This window comes from Phoca vitulina, unplaced genomic scaffold (assembly GCF_004348235.1).
Source record: "Phoca vitulina isolate PV1807 unplaced genomic scaffold, GSC_HSeal_1.0 scaffold12, whole genome shotgun sequence".
Taxonomy (NCBI): domain Eukaryota; kingdom Metazoa; phylum Chordata; class Mammalia; order Carnivora; family Phocidae; genus Phoca; species Phoca vitulina.
The window spans coordinates 19,184,688-19,193,182 of NW_022589715.1; the positions used below are offsets into that span (position 1 = coordinate 19,184,688).

Below are 8,495 nucleotides of genomic sequence, written 5' to 3' on the forward strand. Positions count from 1 at the left end.
GGACTTCCCTCAAGCTACCTCCAATTCTATGCTTAAAATTTTCTTTTTGCATATTAATAACATTATCATTCTTCAAAAAATGCATGTTTTCCTGGTAAATCCATAAATGATGTAAATTTAATGTGGAGATACCAACTGAGAAAAATTAAGAAAAGGTGGAAATGTTCAGGGGGTTAGGAGGGATGAGAACAAGATGAATGAGTAAAAGGACTGATTACTTTCCAAAATAAAATTAACTTTAAAATGTGGCTAAGAACTGACCACAGAAACTAGTGGATTTTAAATTCTGGTGGAAAGTGTCTTGCTAAATACAGGGAGAAACATATATCTTTTTTTTTCTATAAAAAGGGATTCTCATTTCTGCTTTCTAACAATAATTTGTCATGCTGGAAGCAGAACAATTTCATTACATGGCAGAAAACAACATGAAGCAGATCTGTTTTGGATTCTTCAAGAAAGTTTTTTTATTCATTGAAATAGTATTTTACCTCTGACCCAGCTGTAAGGCATGATATAAGGAGGTTAGTTAACTGTTGTCCTTCCCTCTTCACAGATTCTGCAAATCAACGTCCCATGTACCTATTGCTCCAGGTGGCCCAAATGCAATAAACAGTATTCCCAAAGTGAACAGGAGCATAGGTTTTCTCCCCTTAATTATGGTATTTTAGGTACCTGATAACACAAAAGGTTAAAGATAGAAGGCACCTTGTACAATGTGTATTGAAGAAAAACAAGCTTTGTATTCAAAAGTCAGAAGCCTTGACTCTTAAATGTTCCTGAAACTCAATTTCCTCAACTGAAATGTGGCACATAACTATCTTCAGATGTGTACTAATATTTTTTCCTCTTAATAATATAAATATTAAGAATAAAGATAAACATTCTCAATGCATTTTATTTATTTTTTTAAGATTTTATCTGTTTGACAGAGAGAGAGAGACAGTGAGAGAGGGAACACAAGCAGGGGGGAGTGGGAGAGGGAGAAGCAGGCTTCCCGAGGAGCAGGGAGCCCAATGCAGGGCTTGATCCCAGAACCCTGGGATCATGACCTGAGCCGAAGGCAGACGCTTAACGACTGAGCCACCCAGGTGCCTCATTTTCAATGCATTTTAGTGCTGAGAGCTCACTAAATGTTGAAAGCCTCTCAACCTTTCCATTTCTCCTTCATTATATCTTTCTTTCTCAATGATTCCTGGATACCCCATTCATAACCCATGCTCATTTTTATTTTTTCCAACTAAGTTAATGTCCTTAATATTGATTAGAATCTGTGATTGCTAAAGTCAACTAGGTGAATTGTGGATATAATGGTTAGCATTAAGGATGGAGTACTATAGGTCTTTAATGCAGTTTCATTAGCCAAAAGTATCCTGGAGAAGAAGAGCAAAGGACCAGGCACCTTGGAAGACTTATGAAGAATCAAATAAATACACTACAGTATTAATAACTATAGTCAACATGCTATACATTAGATCCCCAGAACTTACTCATCTCAAAACTGGTATCCTTTGACCAATATCTCCCTATTCCTCCCAACCCTCAGCCAATGGCAACCACAGTTCTATTCTTCTCTGTTTCTACTACTCTACTCTGCATTCCATTTTTTTCAATTAGCAATAATCGCGCCTCGGATAAACCTCATTGGCTACGATACTGCCACTGTGCAAAGCTTGCATTCCATTTTTTTTTTTAGATTCCACATATAAGTAATACTATACAATATTTGTCTTTCTCTGTCTGACTTATCTCATTTAGCATATGCCCTCAAGTTTCATCCATGTTGCCCCAAATGGCTGGATTTCCTTATTTGTGGATGAATAATATTCCATTATATATATGCACAAACATTTATACACATTATATATATATACACACAATTATATGATTACATATACACATAATCACATTTTCTTTATCCACTGACAAACACTCAGGTTGTTTCTATGTCTTGGCTGTCGTAAATAATGCTACAATGAACATGGGAGTGCAGTTATCTCTTTAATATAGTGATTTCATTTCCCATAAACGGGATTGCTAGATCATATGATAGTTCTAGTTTTAATTTTTTGAGAAAGCTCCACACTGTTTTCCATAATTCTAAATTCCAAAACAATTCCACAAATTGTTACCAGTTTACATTTCCACGTTTTCTCTACATCCTTTGCCAGCACATGTTACCTCTTATCTTTTTGATAATAACCACTGTAAGGTGTGAAGTGGTATCTCATTATGGTTTTGACTTGAATTTCCCTGATGATGAGTGATATTGAGCACCTTTTCATGTACCTGTTGGCCATTAGGATGTCTTCTATGGAAAAAAAAAAATATATATATCAAATATATATATATTGCTATTGAGTTGTATGAGTTCCTTATATATTTTGGATATTAAGCCTTTATCAGATACAGGGTTTCCAAATATTTTCTCACATTCTGCTGATAGCCCTTTCATTTTGTTGATTATTTCTTTTGCTGCCCAGAAGCTGTTTAGTTTGATTTAATTCCACTTATTTATTTTTGTTGTTGTGGCCTGTCCTTTTGGTGTCATATTCAAAAAAATCATTGCCAAGATGAATGTCAAGGAAATTTTTCCCTTATTCTAGGAGTTTTATGGGTTTTTTCAATCTTTTATTTCAGTTTTAATCCATTTCAAGTTAATTTTAGTGATCCAATTTCATTATTTTGCCTCTGAATACCTGGCCTTCCCAACATCATTTATTGAAGGGACTATCTTTTCCCCATTTTGTATTCTTGGCATCTTGTCAAATATTATTTGATCATGTATGTGTGGGGTATTCTTTTAGATTCTTAACTCTGTTCCATTGATTTAGGTGTCTATTTTTATGCTAATACTATACTGCTTTGATTACTATAGGTTTGTAATAGTTTGAAATCAGGAGTGTGTGATGACTCCAGCTTTGCTCTTTCTCAAAAAAGCTTTGGCTCTTCAGAATTTTTTTGTGGTCCCATACAAATTTTAGATAGTTTTTTCTATTTCTGCGAAAAATGCCACTGGAATTTGATAGGGATTGCATTAAGTCTATTAATTGCTCTAAGAAGTATGGACATTTTAATGATATTAATTCTTCTGATCCATGAACATGGCATACCTTTCTATTTATTTGTGTTTTCTTTGATTTCTTTCATCAGTGTCTTAAAGTTTTCAGTGTATTATATGTTGTATACCTGAAAAATGCTAGGAGAGTAGATCTTAAATGTTTCCACGACATACACAAAAGATATCTAATTGAGGTGATAGGTATGTTAACTAAGTTTACTGTGGTAATCATTTCATAATATATATATCAAATCATCATGTTGTACACTTAAATTTATGCAATTTTATTTGTCAGTAATACCTCAATAAAGCTGGAAGAGTCAAATACACAATCACTGGCAAATTACTTTAGCCATTGAATTCAAAGGAGCAGATGTAAAATAAAAGCTGTGAGACTATTTTAAAACAAAAATGGGCAAGAAGACAGAAACAAAGAACATCGCCTGAAACAGTATCATCCTCAAGGCAGCCCTGGGCTGGCACTCCCATCTTGGTGGGAATTCTGGCTGAGGTTCTCAACTTACTTATAAACAAATAAACAAACAAACAAAAAAATTCATTCCAGATAGTTGCTTCTCTTGTTTTGGATTTACCCTAAATCAACTGATCTCTCACTTAGTGGCTCTTGGTCAGACATCAAATACTCTTCTATTAAAAGCCCTGATAAAGGGGCGCCTGGGTAGCTCAGTCATTAAGCGTCTGCCTTCAGCTCAGGTCATGATCCCAGGGTCTGGGATTGAGCCCCGCATTGAGCCCCACATTGAGCCCCGCATCGGGCTCCTTGCTCAGCGGGAAGCCTGCTTCTCCATCTGCCGCTCCTCCTGCTTGTGTTCCCTCTCTTGCTGTGTCTCTCTCTGTCAAATAAATAAATAAAATCTTTAAAAAAAAAAAATTAAAAAAAAAAGCCCTGATAAACATTTTAAGAAGGAATCTAGGAAGAAAGTGGTAAAGAGCTTACAACTGCCTATAAAAATAATAATTTTTGATCAGCAGAAGATTGTCAATAAAGATCGTATTTATTTAGTCCATGGCAAAATCATTTGGACTGAATTAGGCTTAAAATTACAGGCCCTTGTCTTTTCTTTTTCAAGTATTTCTTTAAGAAATAATTTTAAGTATTTATTACTACATTTAATATAAAAATATTATTGAAACTTCCTACTAAAAAAGGGCTTTATGACACATATCTTACTGTCACCTCAGTTTCTGTGCCTATTTACAAAATGTGGAGATATAAGAAAAGTTTGTGGTGGAAGCCAGATGAGAGTCATCCAAATGGCAGTGACTTTCAGAAATTTTTTATTCTTGACACAAACAGATTACAGAAGATCCGTCATGGCTGAAATGTAATTAATCATCTTGAAAAGAAGTGTGACTTTAAAAAAAGTAAATGGAAGAAATCTTGACCATGTGAACTGATCTTCACCCCAACTTCACCCAATGTAATCCCAAGAGTTTCAGGGGATGTAAGGCTAGAAGCAAGAACTAAAATCATACTTTTATTTTCAAATATTAGGGACTAAAAAGTAATGGAGCATCAGCAAAACTTTGAAAAGAATTTGTGACCCCAGAATTCCATACCTAGCCAAGTTATCATTTATGTGTGAAGACAGCCAAATGAAATTTTCAGATATTCAAGTCTCTAACATAAATAACTGACCTATCCTCTCTGAAAAATGAGGCACCCTCTGAAGTACTCCAGCTAACTGAGAAACCAATAAAAATAAACAAGAATAGGAAAGTTATGTTATAATAGGCCAAGTCTTGAGGGATGAACATTTAAACATAAAATAGGTGCAGGCTTTAAATGAGAAAATAAAAAGTATTATTTTCCTCAAGTTACATATAAAGAAATTAATAAAGTTCATAGTGTTCTGATTTGCCAAAAATATATACCATTTGAATAAAAATAGAATATAAAAAAGTAGAATTCATGGCAAACACAGTAGAAAAAGAGTAACAGAATTTACTGATATTAGGTACAAACCATAATGAACTTTGAAATCATCTGAGTATATTTAAAGAAAATGTGGTATGAGTACAAAGAATCATTGATAGGAATACTTGGAAAATATGTGTGATTTAAATGAAAATGCTCACATTCCATGAAAGAACCATCCTTGTGGAAATATTATTTCCCCCAATAATCTTTATCTATAATACAAAAATGTTAGAATATACAAAGTAAGAACTAAGGTAAGAGAAAATGATAAAAGCACAAGAAGAAATTTGGTGCTGTTCGTGACGTGGCTGGGAATAAATGCTGTTTTTCTCTGAGAAGTGACTGTAAAACAATGCTGACCTGGGTGCCATCCTAAGTATCCTAACTCCATGGCAACCAACCTGAGGGCAGAACTGAAAGACCTAAAAGGGTGGTGTGGGAGCAGAGGGAGGGCGGATGGGACTTCTCAAAAAAAAAAAAATAAATAAAAATAAGGAACAGCCTCTATCCCATAAGCCCAAAAGACAGATCATTATTATTTAAGGCAGTTTGGGTTTTTATGTGAAACGTACTATCAGATACACCACTTTTTCTGAGAAGAGTTATCATTTTTAACATGATCTGCAAGTTTTATAAGATCGGCTTCATGCTAATTCTTCTAGGTCACCTCACCCTACTTGGAAGTTGCCCCTGCCTTCTTTCAGATATTCACAAGTATCTCACCCCTTTCTACTTATTTATTTGAGAAAGAGAGAGAGAACACATGCACGCACGAGCAAGGGGGAGGGGCAGGGAGAGAGAGGGAGAAGCAGATTCCCCACTGAGCAGGGAGCCCAACACAGGGCTCGATCCCTGGACCCTGGGATCATGACCTGAGCAGAAGGCCGACACTTAACCGACTGAGCCACCCGGGCGCCTCTACCATACGTTTGGTCATAGTGTTCCCTCTGCATAAAACTGCGTCTCATCCTGCTGACCTCCTACTACCCCAGCTAGACCTCTTTAGCCAACCCCATTCAAAAATAAATGCCATCACTTTCCAAATGAAGATTTCTTTCACCCCCGGAGGAGACCAGGTATCATCCCTCACTTACATACTCCTTATAACCTTGTACTTAGGATACCTTTATGGATATCATTACTTTCCTTACCTTTATAGGATTCATTACTTTCAAAATCTCCTTCTCATCAAATTATACATAGGGACCATACATACATTGGATGTAATTTAATCTTTAGAGCCTAGAATAGTGTTGGTACTTACTAGTTACTCTGTAAATATTTGTTGGATGAATAAAGAACAAATAAAAATGAGGCTACAGAGGATATGTCTAATGTAATCACTAATGTCAAGTAAATAGGTTCAATTTAAACCTTACAGAAAAAAAAAAATGCATTTGTTCCCCCAGTGATCATGTAATATTTTAAAGTTTTATCAAATTAAAGCCAAGGAGAAAGCCTCAATAGATTCTGAAAAGCAGGAATGACACAGTCCACATTTCCCCAGCACATGGTAACAAAGTTTTATCACAGATTTCTTGGAATTTCTTCAATGAAGTAGTGACTGGGAAGGATTTAAATAATATGATTATACTTGGATATCTTTCAAATGCCACAGAAAATATCAGTAAATATTTCTCTGTGGAAAACTGTTATTCTATATTCTCTGACCATAGAGTAACACAACTAAGAAAAAGTTAGTTGAAAAATAAGAATAAATATATAAACATTTACAAAAGAAAAAAAAAAGACATGGTAAGACAATATAACTTCCAGAAGATAGATACTTTGGAAAATATTTTCATGATTTGAGGTGGTAGTGATTTTTAAATAAGATACAGAAACCACTGATCATAAATGGACAGACTGATAAATCAGACTATATTAAGGACTTTGATTCATCATAAGACATAACTAGAAGAATAAAAGGACAAGCCACAGAGAGAGAAAAGGTATTTTCAGCATATATAATTGACAAGAGTTTATACCTAGAAAATATTGAGGACTCCTACAAATAAATTAGAGAAAGACCCAAGCTTTTTACAAAAGAACATATACAAACAGCTAATAAACATAAGAACAAAAAAAACTTGGTCTCCAGGGTAATGCAAATTAATACCACAATGAGGTAGCCCTGAATGCCCTCCAAAATGGCTAAAAATAAGAAAACTAGTTAACACCAACTTTTAGTAAGGATGTGGAGAAATTAGAGCTCTTATACACTGTTGGTAGAAGTGAAATTTGGCACAGTAGTTGTAAAAATGAATCAACATTATGGAGTTCAACATATGGATATCTTGTGGCCACACAATTTCACTGCTATGTAAATCCTCATCAGAACTGCAGCAAATGTGCAAAAACACATGAATAAGAATGCTTAAGGGCGCCTGGGTGGCTCAGTTAGTTAAGCATCCCAGCTCTTGATTTTGGCCAAGGTCATGATCTCAGGATTGCAAGGTTGTGAGACTGAGTCCCACATCAGGCTCCGTATTAGGTGTGGAGTATGCTTAGGATTCTCCTCTCTTTCCCTTTCCCTCTGCCCCTCCCCTCCCCCACTCCCTCTTGCTCTAAAAACAACAACAACAACAACAATGTTCATAGTCATTACACATAGGCTATGTGTAACAGCCTAAATTAGAAACAACTCAGATGTCTGTCAACAGGATATATAAACTGTGGTACATTCATACAATTTAAAACTATGTAGCAATGAAATACTGTTATCTGAAACAATGCAAATGAATCCCATCATTATGGCATTGAGCAAAAGATCACACACACACTATAGATCGTATGATTCTACTTAATAGAAACACATGTGTGTTCATTCTGTTATGTCATTTATACATACACTTACGAATTTCATTATTCTGGGTATATGCTATATTTCAAATAAAAAAGTTACAAGAAACATACATGCTTTTGCACACACATACCATATGCAGATATAAAACTCCTTGGAATTCATGGTAGAGGTTGCAAACCTTTTAAAAATTATGAACAAAGAAAACATTAAATAACAAAACCTACTGGATAACGCTAAAACTGTCTTTAGAAGAGAATTTATATTCTACTAAATAAGGTATTTTAAAAAGTAAACTTGGCATTAAATTCACACTTAAAAACATGAGAAATTTAAAAATTTTAAATAATTGATAAGATGTCTAAAACCTGGTTCTATCAAAAGACTATTAAAATAGATAAAACTTAAGAAAATCAGAGAAAGGATATAGGGAGGAAAGAAAGAATTTGAGAAAGGTGATATTAAAAATAAGTCATATTTATAGAAAACAGAAAATTAATGTTTAGTAAAATACAATGTGTAACTAATGGAATTGAAAATATTCTAATTGATTTCTTTTTTTTTATTATTTATTCATCTGAGACACAGAGATACAGAGAGAGAGAGAGAGAGGGAGAGAGCATGAGCAGGGAGAGAGGCAGAGGGAGAGCGAGAAGCAGGCTCCCCGCTGAGCAGGGAGCCCGATGCGGGGC

General features: G+C 34.8%; 1 pseudogene; it reads right to left on the reverse strand.

The window, feature by feature from the left end:
• Nucleotides 1-1,478: 1,478 nt before the first annotated feature.
• On the reverse strand, nucleotides 1,479-1,671 carry LOC116636502 (annotated as a pseudogene).
• Nucleotides 1,672-8,495: the final 6,824 nt, after the last annotated feature.